Raw genomic sequence first — 13,713 nt, forward strand, 5'->3', positions numbered from 1 at the left:
AAAGTAAAAAAAAAGAAAAAAATTAGCCGGATGTGGTGGCACATGCCTGTGATCCTAGCTACTTGGGAGGCTGAGGCAGGAGGATCACTTGAGCCCAGGAGGTTGAGGATACAATGAGCTATGATTGTGCCACTACACTTCAGCCTGGACAGCAGAGCGAGACCTTGTCTCAAAAAGGAAAACAAACAACAACAAAAAACAAAGATAGCTCAGAATTCACTGGATAAGCAAACAGTTTAGCTAGACTCAGTCTTCAGGTAGAGCTCAATGAAAGGAGATTTTGACTTTCCTTCAGAGAAATGACTAAGCATTAATGTATTCATAGACATCATTGAACCTTCTGGGCAGTTAATGGGAGGAGACTCTGCTACAGTGAAAGGAAGGGGTGGAGGTTGCTGTTATTTACAAACTCCCTTCAGAATGGAGACCCAAGTACCGGTCACTTCCCAGTTACAGTTGACATCCGGTAACCATCCTTGGTGAGCCACATTTCCTTTCTGCCTCTGCCAAGAGGCTCCCCCTAGCTCCTCATGGGCCACTTTCTGGCTGTGAGCTGATCAGGCAACTTGTACAGGGTCACGGGGTCAGAGGACTCTTGAAAGAGGGGTGGGAACATGAAGCCCCATGATTCAGGGATCCTGGGACTTGTTTGTTTTGTAGGGTTAGAGGGATGGAGGAAAATCTTCCAAATCAGCAGCCTCGAATTCACCAAGAATTTCTACAAGATGAATTTGAGTTGAACCTTCAGTCGTTCCACGAAGAAGGTCTGCTCGCCACCCTCAAAGCCATCTGCCTTTCTGTCTCGGTTTATTCACAGATCCTTTCAGAGACCAAAAAAAGCACCCAAGAGAAGCGGGGACAGAGATGTGGTAGAGGAAAAGACACAATACCAAGAACGCTCCGCAAGCACTTACTCACTTCCTCTGAGCCTTAGGAGTCCTACCTAAAAGGTTTCTTGCTTATTTTTCTATTACACTGTCACTCCCATCCAGTATGCAAACAGAGTCGGCAATGCCTACTACAGTAGCTCGCTGGCTGCAAGGTGCAGGGGCTGTTCAAAAGCGACATCGGGGTCCTAAAAGGTGGGGAAAAGCAGCAGAACTTGCATGGCAGTTGATTCTTTCCTGAAGAATAGGGTTCGCCCAGCCCCACCAGGCAGGAGGTGTCCTGAGTCAGCCTGGCGTTCAGCCCAGTTCTGTGCACTTGGGTGACAGGTGGTGCCCCTGCACTGCCACCAGTAGCATATGTGGGAGTTCTGGGCCCTGACCATCTGCCAAAGCTAATCTGACGACAAGCAGATTTGCTCCCATCCATGCCCAAGGAGAGGGCTAGGCAGGCCCTTTGCTGCGTGATTCTCGAAACCAGGATCCCGCGATCCGCTTCTCCTATGGCTGCAGTCCAAAGGCTGGAGTGGGGACGTCACCTGCACCAGGCCACTTCGCCAGACTGTGGGCGTTCCAGGGCAGGGGACAAGGGTGGCACCCTCCAGGCGTGCAGGCGTGAGGACAAGTGCGGTCCCTCCTTGCTCCCTCCCCCCGAGTGTTTGGGCAACCAGCCTGGGGGTGGTGGGGAAGGCGGCGTGCCCAGCCCTTCATCGCCCCAACCTTTCCCATGGCCCTGGCCGCCGCTGCAGCTGGGGCGCCGCGCTGCACTCACCTGAGCCCGCGCGGGGCGGGGCGGAGTCGCGGTGGTAGCTCCCCGGCGTCCGGGCTCAGCGGACCAGCCCTCCCGGGGCCCGGGCAAGAGGGTGGGCCGGAAGCGGCATCAGGCCCCGTGCCCATTGGCCAGCCTCTCCAGGGCGCTGAGGCCTGGGACGTGCCATTGGCTGCGGTGCGCCGCGTCGGCGCGAGCTTTGAGGTCGCGTGCCCGCCCACTTCCGGGGTCGCGCCAGGTCAAGAGTCCAGAGTCGACTGAGTGAGTTCCCGCACTCTCTCTGGCGGCGAGACACCGGCCGCCCTCCAGGACCTGGCCTGCAGGAGCGGAGAGGGCGGTGTGGACACCGCCTGCAGGCGAGGAGAAGGGGTGGCGGGGAGGGTACCTGGGTGCGTGGCGCTGCGGCGACAGGAGGAGCAGTGTGTGGGCGCCCGGCGTGGGGCGTGGAGAGGACGCAGGGAACAGGTGTCTTCCTGATCTCCATCGAACTGAAACGTAGCCTTTGAGCACACACTACACTTAAAGCTTTACTATTTCGGAGAGGATTCCTGGAAACATATGTGATTTTATGACTATAGCATGGCGTGGTGTCAGTAAAAGGCCCCGGATTGCTCAAACTCTATTGCCAGTGACAAAACCCAGTGTAAGCTGGCCTAATATATTAATAGTAATATGTGAGTCCTCCTGGGGTGCCGAGCACTGACGTAAGTGCTTTACTTGGGTCTTATTTCATCCTCCAGCAACCCAAAGAGCGGGTGGCGTCATTGCCATTTTACAGATAAGAACACAGGCTCATGGGTGGAGCGACTCACATTGTAAGCGATGGAGCTGGGATTTGAAAACACTGTATCCCGCCTGGCAGAAAACTGGCAAGGTTAGGATGGAGAAAGGAGAAAAAGGAAAGATGTCTGGGCCAGGTGCAGCAGTTCATACCTGTAATCCCAGCACTTTGGGAGGCCGAGGCGGGTGGATCACTTGAGGTAAGGAGTTTGAGACCAGCCTGGCCAAGGTGGTGAAACCCCATCTCTAGTAAAAATGCAAAATTAGCCAGAGGTGGTGGCGCATGCCTGTAATCCCAGCTACTCTGAGGCAGGAGAATCGCTTGAACCCGGGAGGCAGAGGTTGCAGTAAGCCGAGATCCTGCCACTGTGCTACTGCACTACAGCCTGGGTGACAAGAGCAAAACTCCTTCTAAAAAAAAAAAAAAAAAAAAAAAAAAAGGCATCTGATGAAAGGCTACCGATCTGATGAAAGATACTACCCGACACTGAGCTAAAACAATGTCACCTGGTTGGACCTAGTGACCTATTCCCATCTGCAGCCCCCCGCACCCGCCAGGTTCTCTCTTATTTCTGGGGATGCAGACAGTTTTTTCCTGGGCCTTCATGTCTGGGGAATCCCCACATAGGCCAGCTCCAGTGGAAGAAAAAGCCTCCAGATGCCTCCTGTTCACCCCGGATGGCTCTGCTGAGTCCTGTGTCTGACCTTGACTTTAGCTTGGGCCTGAGGGACTGGCATTTGTGGACTTCATCTGGAGATGTGGGCAGAGCCCACCTCAACAATAAGGGCTCAGCCAAGCACAGGGGTGGCTCCTCAGAGGAAGATCAGGGTGCTGTTAGCAGAAGGAGGATGAGTGGGCCGGGTGCAGTGGCTCATGCCTGTAATCCCAGCACTTTGGGAGGCCGAGGCAGTGAGATCACGAGGTCAGGAGATCAAGACCATCCTGGCTAACATGGTGAAACGCTACCTCTACTAAAAATACAAAAAAATTAGCCGGGCAAGGTGGCGGGCGCCTGTAGTCCCAGCTACTCCGGAGGCTGAGGCAGGAGAATGGCATGAACCTGGGAGGCGGAGCTTGCAGTGAGCCGAGATCGTGCCATTGCACTCCAGCTTGGGTAACAGAATGAGACTCTGTCTCAAAAAAACAAAAAAGGAGGAGGGTGAATGGTCGCTAGACTGCTGGAGAAATAGTCTGGAGGCAGGGAGCCCTGGGTTCTGTCCTGCCTGTGACACTCTGTAGCCATTTATCTCCTCTTTAGCTTTAGTTTCTACATTAAAAGAGGCATTGAATTAGGAGCTTTCTATGGCCCCTTGCAGTTTTCATGTGTGGTGACAAAGTTCCATACAGTTTTCCTGAATTCAGGGGCTGGGGACCCATGTCCCCCTACCCCGAGTTCTTTTTTTTTTTTTTGAGAGGGAGTCTCACTCTGTCGCCCAGGCTGCAGTGCAGTGGTAAGATCTCAGCTCACTGCCACCTCCACCTCCCAGGTTCAAGCGATTCTCCTTTCTCAGCTTCCTGAGTAGCTGGGACTACAGGTGTGTGCCACCATGCCAGGCTAACTTTTTTATTTTTAGTAGAGACGGGATTTTGCCATGTTAGCCAGGCTGGTCTCGAACCCTTGACCTCAGGTGATCCAACCATCTCAGCCTCCCAAAGTGCTGGGATTATAGGCGTGAGCCAGCATGCCCGACCAGAAGGTTGCATTCTTTTCAGTCTGTGATCAGCCTTTCACTGAATACACAATTTACATGTGAGAGTGGGTAGAGGAATAGTCACATATGCTTTACTCACTGTCTGGCTCAGTGAATCTGCATTTTTGCATAAACAATAGGGCAGAGGAAGAAACCACATGTGCATTTGTCTTCAGTGAGCAGAGGGATGACTTGTCTGCGTTGTCCCTGTGAAGAAAAGCTGTGAATTTACATTGCCAGGGTAAAATTCATCAGAACTGTTTTAGGGCAAAGATCTTGAGGCCCAAAAGGAATTTCCTTGTGGAGAAATTGTGAAGGGGGTATGTCGCTCTTTTGAACTTTCTAGCTATCTTATCGAAGAACAAAATGGGAGGCAGGTTTGTCTGACGCGATCCTCAGTTTGACTTCTCTCTTTGGCTTAGTAATCTTGGGGTCCCGAGATTTATTTTCCTTTCACAGTAGGAGATATTGATCAGGTCAGTGCTACAGTTCAAGGGTCAGAAGCGTCTGAACCCGAGCGACTCCATCTTGAACAAGGGCTGGGTAAAATGAGGCTGAGAACTGCTGGGCTTTAGCCCCAGGATGTTGGGCACTCTTGGTCACAGGATGAGATAGGAGGTCAGCAGGTTTGGTATCACAAGATACAGGTCACAAAGCCTCTGCTGATAAAAGAGGATGCGGTAAAGAAGCCAGCCAAAACCACAAGGGTGATGAAAGTGACCCCTGGACCAGGCGCCGTGGCTCACGCCTGTAATCCCAGCACTTTGGGAGACCGAGGCGGGCGGATCACGAGGTCAGGAGATCGAGACCACAGTGAAACCCCGTCTCTACTGAAAATACAAAAAAAAAATTAGCCAGGCGCGGTGGCGGGTGCCTGTAGTTCCAGCTACTTGAGACAGAGCGAGACTCGTCTCAAAAAAAAAAAAAAAGTGACCTCTGGTCTTCCTCTGGTCTTCCTCACCACTCATTATATGCTAATTATAATACATTAGCATGCTAAAAGACACTCCTACCGGCGCCATGACAGTTTATAGATGCGAAAAGAGGAGGAAACCTTGGTTCCAGGAATTGCCCTCCACTTTCCTGGAAAACTCATGAATAATCCACCCCTTGTTTAGCATAGAACCAAGAAGTAACTATAAGTTTACTCAGTCCAGCAGCCCATGCTGCTGCTCTGCCTGTGGAGTAGTCATTCTTTTATTCCTTTAATTTCTTTTAATTTTTGTTTATTATCATTTTACTTGAAATGGAGTCTCTGTTGCCCAGGCTGTAGTACAGTGGCATGGTCTTGGCTCACTGCAACCTCCACCTCCTGGGTTCAAGTGATTCTCCTGCCTCAGCCTCCTGAGTAGCTGGGATTACAGGTGCACACCAGCATGCCTGGCTAATTTTTATATTTTTAGTAGAGATGGGGTTTCACCATGTTGGCCAGGCTGGCCTCGAACTCCTGACCTCAGGTGATCCTCTCACCTCAGCCTCCCAAAGTGCTGGGATTACAGGCATGAGCCATCGCACCTGGCCTGGAGTTGTCATTCTTTTATTCCCTTACTTTATTATTATTATTATTTTTGAGATAGTGGTTTACAGGCATAAACCACTGCACCCAGCCTATTTTTGAGATAGAGTCTTGCTGTGTTGCCCAGACTGGAGTGCAGTGGCACTATCCCAGCTCACTGCAACCTCCACCTCACAGATTCAAGTAATTCTCCTGCCTCAGCCTCCCGAGTAGCTGGGATCACAGGCGCGTGCCACCATATCCAGTTAATTTTTGTATTTTTAGTGGAGATGGGGTTTCACCATGTTGGCCAGGATGTTCTTAAACTCCTGACCTCAAGTCATCCACCCACCTTGGCCTCCCAAAGTGCTGGGATTACAGGCGTAAACCACTGCACCCAGCCTATTCCTTTACTTTCTTAATAAGCTTGCTTTCACTTTATGGACTTGCCCCAAACTCTTTTTTACGTGAGGTCCAAGAACCCTCTCTTGGGGTCTGGATCGAGGCCCCTTTCCAGTAGAAGAAGGATCAGGAGTAGACAAAGGAAAGTCCAGATCCCTGGCTTAACGGAAACTACTCTCCAGCAAACAAGATAAAACTTGCTATCTCCCTTTAATTGAAGTCCCTAATGTTTACGTCCCAGTAGGTATCCATATGGTCTCTGTATTTACCAGTGGGCTGAAGCTTGCTTTGTACATTACTCGGCACGACACCACATGACTACTCCTGACAGTAATTTGAGGAGCTTCTGATGATGGTAAACTTGCACAGTATGTTCAAAACCAACCTACAATCTGTGTTTTGCCTGTATGTTTCAAAAGGAACATGTCTGTATATTTTGACTCCAGAAATATAATTTGTCAAACAAACCAATTATCGTACCTAAAATGTCTTGAGTTGTGTTTTATCACAATTTACACAGATGAGTTTCATTTCGTGTAATTAACCTATTCCAGTGTGATGTTTCTCGTCCCAACTTTGTCAGCTCTCTTTCCAGCACAGAAACAGAGTTCCACTAACCGTCGCCAAAGGCAGGACCTGTGAACAGCTGAAGCACCCCCTGGTTTCTGCTCTGCTGAGCCTTCCGTAGCAAATCCCAGGCAGACAGGGTCCTGAGGATTGATGGCACCTGGGCAGCAGGTGTGACCTTCCACAGCATTCTCTTATGCCTCTCAATCTTCCGGCATGATGGCTTATTCCTGTAACATCAGAGCTTTGGAAAGCGGAGGTGGGAGGATCACTTCAGATCAGGGGTTTGAGACCAGCCTGGGCATCAGAGGGAGCCCCTATCCCTACAGAAAATTTTTTTAATTAGCCAGGTGTGGTAGTGCATGCCTATAGTCCCAGTTACTAGGGAGGCTGAGGCAAGAGGATCACTTAAGCCCAGGAGGTTGAAGCTGCAGCAAGCTGTGATTGCACCACTGCACTGCAGCCTGGGCGATAGAGCAAGACCCTGTCTCAAAAGAAAAAAGAAGAAAGAAGAAAAAGAAACAAATGGTCAATAAACTTATGAAAAAGTGCTCAACTACAGCTATAAGCAGGAAAATGCAAATTAAACCCACAATGAGTTGCTCGCCAGACAGGCTAAGGGCGTAGAAGTAAGAGCCAGTGCCATCACTGGGGAAATCACTGACATGACCTCATAGAGCTGCAGCTAGGACCGTGCTGTGGCCCAGCGGCGATTTAGGTGCTGTACGTACACACCTTACCAGCATTCTCTATGTAACAACAGCCCCAGGTGTCCATCTGTAGTGGAATGCACGATCGGTGTGATGGAGTCACATTAGGTTGCTGCAAAAGTACCTGCGGTTTTGGCCATTAAAAGTAATGACAGGGCTGGGTGCGGTGGCTCACACCTGTCATCCCAACACTTTGGGAGGCCGAGGTGGGCAGATCGCTTGAGGTTAGGAGTTTGAGACCAGCCTGGCCAAAATGGCAAAACGCTGTTTCTACTAAAAATATAAAAATTAGCTGGGCATGGTGGCACACGCCTGTAATCCCAGCTACCCAGCAGGCTGAGGCAGGAAAATCACTTGAATCCAGGAGGCGGAGGTTGCAGTGAGCTGAGATCATGCCACTATACTCCAGCCTGGGCAACAGAGCGAGACTCCGTCTCAAAAACAAAAACAAAAACAGACCAGGTACGGTGGCTCACACCTGTAATCTTAGCACTCTGGGAGGCTGAGGCGGGTGGATCACCTGAGGTCAGTTCGAGACCAGCCTGGCCAACATGGCAAAACCTCATCTCTACTAAAAATACAAAAATTAACAGCATGGTGGCGCATGCCTGTAATCCCAGCTACCCGGGGGGCTGAGGCAGGAAAATCACTTGAACCACGACGGGGGCGGAGGTTGCAGTGAGCCGAGATCGCACCACTGTACCCCAGCCTGGGTGATAGAGTGAGACTCCTTCTCAAAAATAAATAAATAAATAAGTAAAAGCAATGACAAAAACCACAATTACTTTGGTACCAACCTAATACAGTGTAATATTATTGGCAGCAAAACAATGAAGTACGACTAAATGCAGCAACATGAGTGAGTCTTAAACATATGCCAAGAAGAGAAAAGCCAAACACAAAAGAACATATGTGATTCACATTGACATGTGAATTTCAAAAACAGCCAAGAATGTTATTATAGTGTTTGAGAGTATATGTTTGGTAGTAAAAGTATAAAGACGGCCAGGCGCGGTGGCTCACCCTTGTAATCCCAGCACTTTGGGAGGCCGAGGTGGGTGGATCACAGTGTCAGGAGTTCAAGAACAGCCTGGCCAACATGGTGAAACCCCATCTCTACTAAAAATACAAAAATTAGCCAGGCGTGGTGGCATGCACCTGTAATCCCAGCTACTTGGGAGGCTGAGGCAGAAGAATTGCTTAAACCCAGGAGGCAGAGGTTGCTGTGAGCTGAGATAGTGCCACTGTGCTCCAGCCTGGACAACAGAGCGAGACTCCATCTCAAAAAAAAAAAAGTATAAAGACAAGGAGGTGATTAGCATAATGTTACAACAATCAGGATGTGGATGCCTTTGGGGCAGCAAAGGGACACACAGAGACTTGGCGGTGGCCGGCAAGATTCTCATGCTTGACCTTAGTGGTGTCATGTTTTGCTTTACAATAATTCACAAGATTTATGTCTGATACGCTTTTCTCTGTGTATTATGTTTTACAATTAAGGAAGGGTTTTACAAAGCACATATGGTCCGGCCTGGCCAACATAGTGAAACCTGTCTCTACTAAAAAATACAAAAATTAGGTGGGCATGGTGGTGCGGGCCTATAGTCCCAGCTACTCAGGAGGCTGAGGTGGGAGGATCACTTGAGCCTGGGAAGTGGAGCAACTCACTTAATTTTACATGAATGGAATATAACTTATCAAGTGACAGCATCACACGATGTGTGTGTGTGTGTGTGAGTGTGAGAGATGGGGTCTCGCTCTATCACCCAAACTGGAGTGCAGTGGCATAATCATAGTTCACAGAAGCCTCAACCTCCTGGGCTCAAGCAGTCCTCCACCCCCAGCCTCTTGAGTAGCTGGAAGTATAGGTCTGCACCACCATGCTGGCTAATTTTTTTTTTTTTTTTGAGATGGAGTCTCGCTCTTGTTGCCCAGCCTGGAGTGCAGTGGCGCGATCTTGGCTCACTGCAAACTCCGCCTTCTGGTTTCAAGCGATTCTCCTGCCTCAGCCTCCCGAGTAGCTGAGATTATAGGCACACACAACCACGCCTTGCTAATTTTTGTATTTTTAGTAGAGACAGGGTTTCACCATGTTGGCCAGACTGGTCTCAAACAACTGACCTTGTGATCTGCCGGCCTCAGCCTCCCAAAGTGCTGGGATTACAGGTGTGAGCCACCGCACCCAGCCACTAATTTTTTTTTTTTTTTTGAGATGGAGTCTCACTCTGTTGCCAGGCTGGAGTGCAGTGGCGCAATTTCACGATTATTTGAGGGAGCCTTCCTTGGAGCTCACCACATATAAGGGCAGACACAATAGCTGTTATCAACCCCATCGGTCAACAGAGAGATAAAGTAACTTGCCTAAGTTCACATAGCTAGTCAGAATTCTTGGGTTGCTAAGGAAGGATGAACCATCATAGGCTGGAAATGAAATAGGTCACAACTCCTTCAAATAATACGTCTATTTATAATACTTACTAATTTGATTTTCCATGCACTTTTCTTTCCTTTTTTTTTTTTTTGAGATACAGTCTTGCTGTCGCCCAGTCTGCAGTGCAATGGCATGATCTCGTCTCACTGCAGCCCCTGTCTCCCAGGTTCAAGTGATTTTTGTGCCTCAGCCTCCAGAGTAGCTGGGATTACAGGCACCTGCCACCATGCCTGGCTAATTTTTGTATTTTTAGTAGAGACAGGGTTTTGCCATGTTGGCCTGGCTGGTCTCGAACTCCTGACCTCAAGTGATCCACCTGCCACAGCCTCCCAAAGTGTTGGGATTACAGGCATGAGCCACTGCACCCAGCCATTATGTACATATTTCAAATCACATTTTGTAGAGAGATTATCTTTAGTAGATGCTTTTCTTTTTTTGTTTTTAGAGATACAGTCTCACTATATTGCCCAAGCCAAAGTGCAGGGGTGTTCATTGCACACTATAGCCTCAGACTCCTGGGCTCAAGCAATCTTCCTGCCTCAGCCTCCTGAGTAGCCAGTTGCTCATCTCTAGTGGGACTCTGCTGGTGAATAGCCATTGCAACCTGGGCAATATAGCAAGACCTTGTCTCTAATACTTTGGTTGTAAACCAAAACTTGAAAGAGAATCCATGACCCTCCAGGCGTGGTAGTTCACACCTGTAATCCCAGTATTTTGGGAGGCCTGGGCAGGTGGCTGGATCACTTGAAGTCAGGAGTTTGAGATCAGCCTGTTCAACATGGCAAAACCCCATCTTCACTAAAAATGCAAAAATTGAGCCAGGCATGGTGGCGAGCGCCTGTAATCCCAGCTACTCGGGAGGCTGAGGCAGAAGAATCTCTGTAAGATAAAAGCCTATAAGATAAAAAACAAGGTGGTTACTTCCAATATACAATGGTCGTACCAGCAATGCGTAAACATTCCCATTCCAAAAGGGAGAAATTGGCCAACAGAAAGAGGTAACAGGCTCCAGGCAAGTCTGAAACCCACCAGGGCAGACATTAAGCCTTAAAGCTTTATCTCCCTTTAGTCCATGTCAAGGGAGAGCCCCCATGACTGCTCTCACGGGTTAGAGTCTGCTGCCTGTGGCTTTTCCAGGCTGAGGATGCCAGCTGCAGGTGGATCTACCTTTCTGGGGTCTGTCTAGGGGGTTGTGGTCCCCTACCCACAGCTGCACTAGGCAGTGCCCCAGTGGGGCCTCTGTGTGTGAGATCCAACCCCACATTTCCCCTCAGCACTCCCCTAGTAGAGTCTCTGCAGGGGCTCCTTCTCAGCTGCAGGCTTCTGCTTGGGCACCTGGGCTTTCTGATACATCCTGTGAAATCTGGGTGGAAGCTGTTAAGCCTCCTTCACTCTTGCATTCTGTGCACCTGGAGGTTCCACATGGAAGCTGCCAAGTCTTACAGATTGTGCCTTAGTCTTTACTTCCAAAATGGCTTCCAGGCCTCTTTTCCATTGTCTTGACTCTTAGCACTTGGCTCCCTTTTAGTCATGTAAATCTCTCTACCAAATGATTGCTCCGCAGGCTCCTTGAATTCCACCCCTGAAAATGTTCTTTCCTTCTCTACCACATGGCCAGGCTGCAAATTTTCCAAACTTTTATGCTCTGCTTCCCATTTATTTATTTACTTATTTATTTGTTGAGATGGAGTTTTGCTCTTGTTGCCCAGGCTGGAGTGCAGTGGCGCGATCTCAGCTCACTGCAGTCTCCACCTCCCACGTTCAAGTGATTCTCCTGCCTCAGCCTCCTGAGTAGCTGGGATTACAGGCGCCTGACACCACACCACACCCAACTAATTTTTGTATTTTTAATAGAGATGGGGTTTCACTGTATTGGCCAGGCTGGTCTCACACTCCTGACCTCAGGTGATCCACCCTCCTTGGCCTGGGTGACAGAGTGAGATTCTGCCAAAAAACAAAACAGAAACCAGATCTTGCATGAACTATTAGAGCAAGAGCTCATTCATTACCACGAGGATAGCACCAAGCCATTCATGAGGGATCTGCCCCCATGACCCAGACACCTCCCACTGGGCTGTGCCTTCAACACAGGGGGTCATGTTTTAGCATGAGATTTGCAGGGGACAAACATCCAAACCATATCAACACCACAGCCCTGTCCTTGGGTTTAAAAATTTGCTAGAATGATTTAGGGAAACATCACTTACGTTGACCAGTTTCATTTTTTTTTGAGATGGAGTCTCACTCTGTCCCCCGGGCTAGAGTGCAGTGGTGTGATTTCGGCCCACTACAACCTCCACTTCCCAGGTTCAAGCGATTCTCCAGCCTCAGCCTCCCGCGTAGTTGGGACTTCAGGCACCTGCCACCATGTCCGGCTAATTTTTGTATTTTTAGTAGAGATGGGGTTTCACCATATTGGCCAGGCTGGCCTCGAACTCCTGACCTTGTGATCCGCCCACCTCGGCCTCCCAAAGTGCTGGGATTACAGGCATGAGCCACTGCGCCTGGCCAACCAGGTTCTTATAAAGGTTACAAGTCAGGAACAACTAGATGGAAGAGGTGCATGGGGTAAGGTATCGAGAGAGGGTGGTACATGGAGCTTTACACCCCATCTGGGCACTCCACCTTCCTCATCAGATCTCAAAAGTTCTTTTTGTGTGTTTTTTTTTTTTTTTTTTTTTTTGAGATGGAGTCTCGCTCTTGTCACCCAGGCTAAAGTACAGTGGAGCGATCTCGGCTCACTGCGACCTCCACCTCCTGGGTTCAAGTGATTCTCTCCTGCCTCAGCCTCCCAAGTAGCTGGGATTATAGGTACTGCCATCATGCCTGGCTGGTTTTTGTATTCTTGTAGAGACAAGGTTTCACCATGTTGGCCAGGGTGGTGTTGAACTCCCGACCTCAGGTGATCCGCCCGCCTCAGCCTCCCAAAGTGCTGGAATTACAAGCGTGAGCCACTGTGCCTGACCAGAAGTTGTTTTTTTTTTGTTTTTTTTTTTTTTTTTTACAAGGTCTTGCTCTGTTGACCAGCCTGGAGGAGTACAGTGAGTGACACAATCACGGTTCACTGCAGCCTTAACTTCCCTGGGCTCCAGCGATCCTCCCACCTCAGCCTCCCAAGTAGTTGGGACTATAGTCTTCCTAGGCTAATTTTTAAATTTCTTGTAGAGATGGGATCTTGCTATGTTGCCCAGGCTGGCTTGAACTCCTGGGCTGAAGTGATCTTCCCACCACGGCCTCCCAAAGTGCTGGAATTACCGGTGTGAGCTGCCATGCCTGGCCCAAAAGTTCTTATACAGATTAATCTCCAGCCTCCTCCCCATTTCCAGAGGTCAAAGGGTAGGGCTTACAATTCCAACTCTAATCACTTTGTCTACCAGCCACTCTCCAGGGGCTAAAGTCACTGTATTAGCATAAACTCAGGTGTGATTAATAACAAAAGATGCCTGTCACTCAGGAAATTCCAAGGTCAAGGGGTGCGCTGAGCCAAGAACTAGGGACAAAGGTCAAATATATTATTATACCACACCTACAAAGACATCCAGATTTCCCAAGCAACAGAGGGGAGTTGGCATACTTGTCAACCTTAAATAATGTAATTGAGAAAATACAGTTAGGTATATAGCTTAAGGATGACCACCAGGAACACCAACTCCCGAAAGATGAAGGCCAGCATTCTGAAGCGGAGAAGTTAAGATTTAACTTGCATTGGCAGAGATAGGCAGAGACAGAGAAGTTTTAGCAGAATTACATTTTCTTTTTTAAAAAAATTATTTTGTTGGCTGGGCACGGTGGCTCAAGCCTGTAATCCCAGCACTTTGGGAGGCTGAGACGGGCGGATCATGAGGTCAGGAGATCGAGACCATCCTGGCTAACACAGTGAAACCCCGTCTCTACTAAAAAATTACAAAAAACTATCCGGGCGTGGTGGCGGGTGCCTGTAGTCCCAGCTACTCGGGAGGCTGAGGCAGGAGAATGACGTAAAC

General features: G+C 49.2%; 1 protein-coding gene and 1 long non-coding RNA gene across 9 annotated transcripts in view; one reads left to right on the plus strand and one right to left on the minus strand.

Moving 5' to 3' along the window:
* Positions 1-1,754, minus strand: part of TECPR1 (tectonin beta-propeller repeat containing 1) — a 41,958-nt gene extending 40,204 nt beyond the window's left edge. For 5 of the 8 annotated variants that reach the window (XR_013415026.1, XM_077996178.1, XM_077996175.1 and 2 more), the window contains exon 1: positions 1,657-1,754. The gene's annotated coding sequence lies outside the window, so the exon portion shown is untranslated. Of the gene's footprint in view, positions 1-914; positions 1,076-1,656 lie in introns of all 8 variants that reach the window. The other 3 variants (XM_077996181.1, XM_077996179.1, XM_077996180.1) reach the window with 2 other exon arrangements.
* Positions 1,755-1,884: 130 nt separating this feature from the next.
* On the plus strand, positions 1,885-6,760 carry LOC144339705 (uncharacterized). Its single transcript, XR_013415027.1, has 3 exons — positions 1,885-2,009; positions 6,267-6,377; positions 6,618-6,760. It is a non-coding gene; the product is annotated as an uncharacterized LOC144339705 (long non-coding RNA).
* The last annotated feature ends 6,953 nt before the right edge of the window (positions 6,761-13,713 follow it).

This window comes from Macaca mulatta, chromosome 3 (assembly GCF_049350105.2).
Source record: "Macaca mulatta isolate MMU2019108-1 chromosome 3, T2T-MMU8v2.0, whole genome shotgun sequence".
Classification (NCBI taxonomy): Eukaryota; Metazoa; Chordata; class Mammalia; order Primates; family Cercopithecidae; genus Macaca; species Macaca mulatta.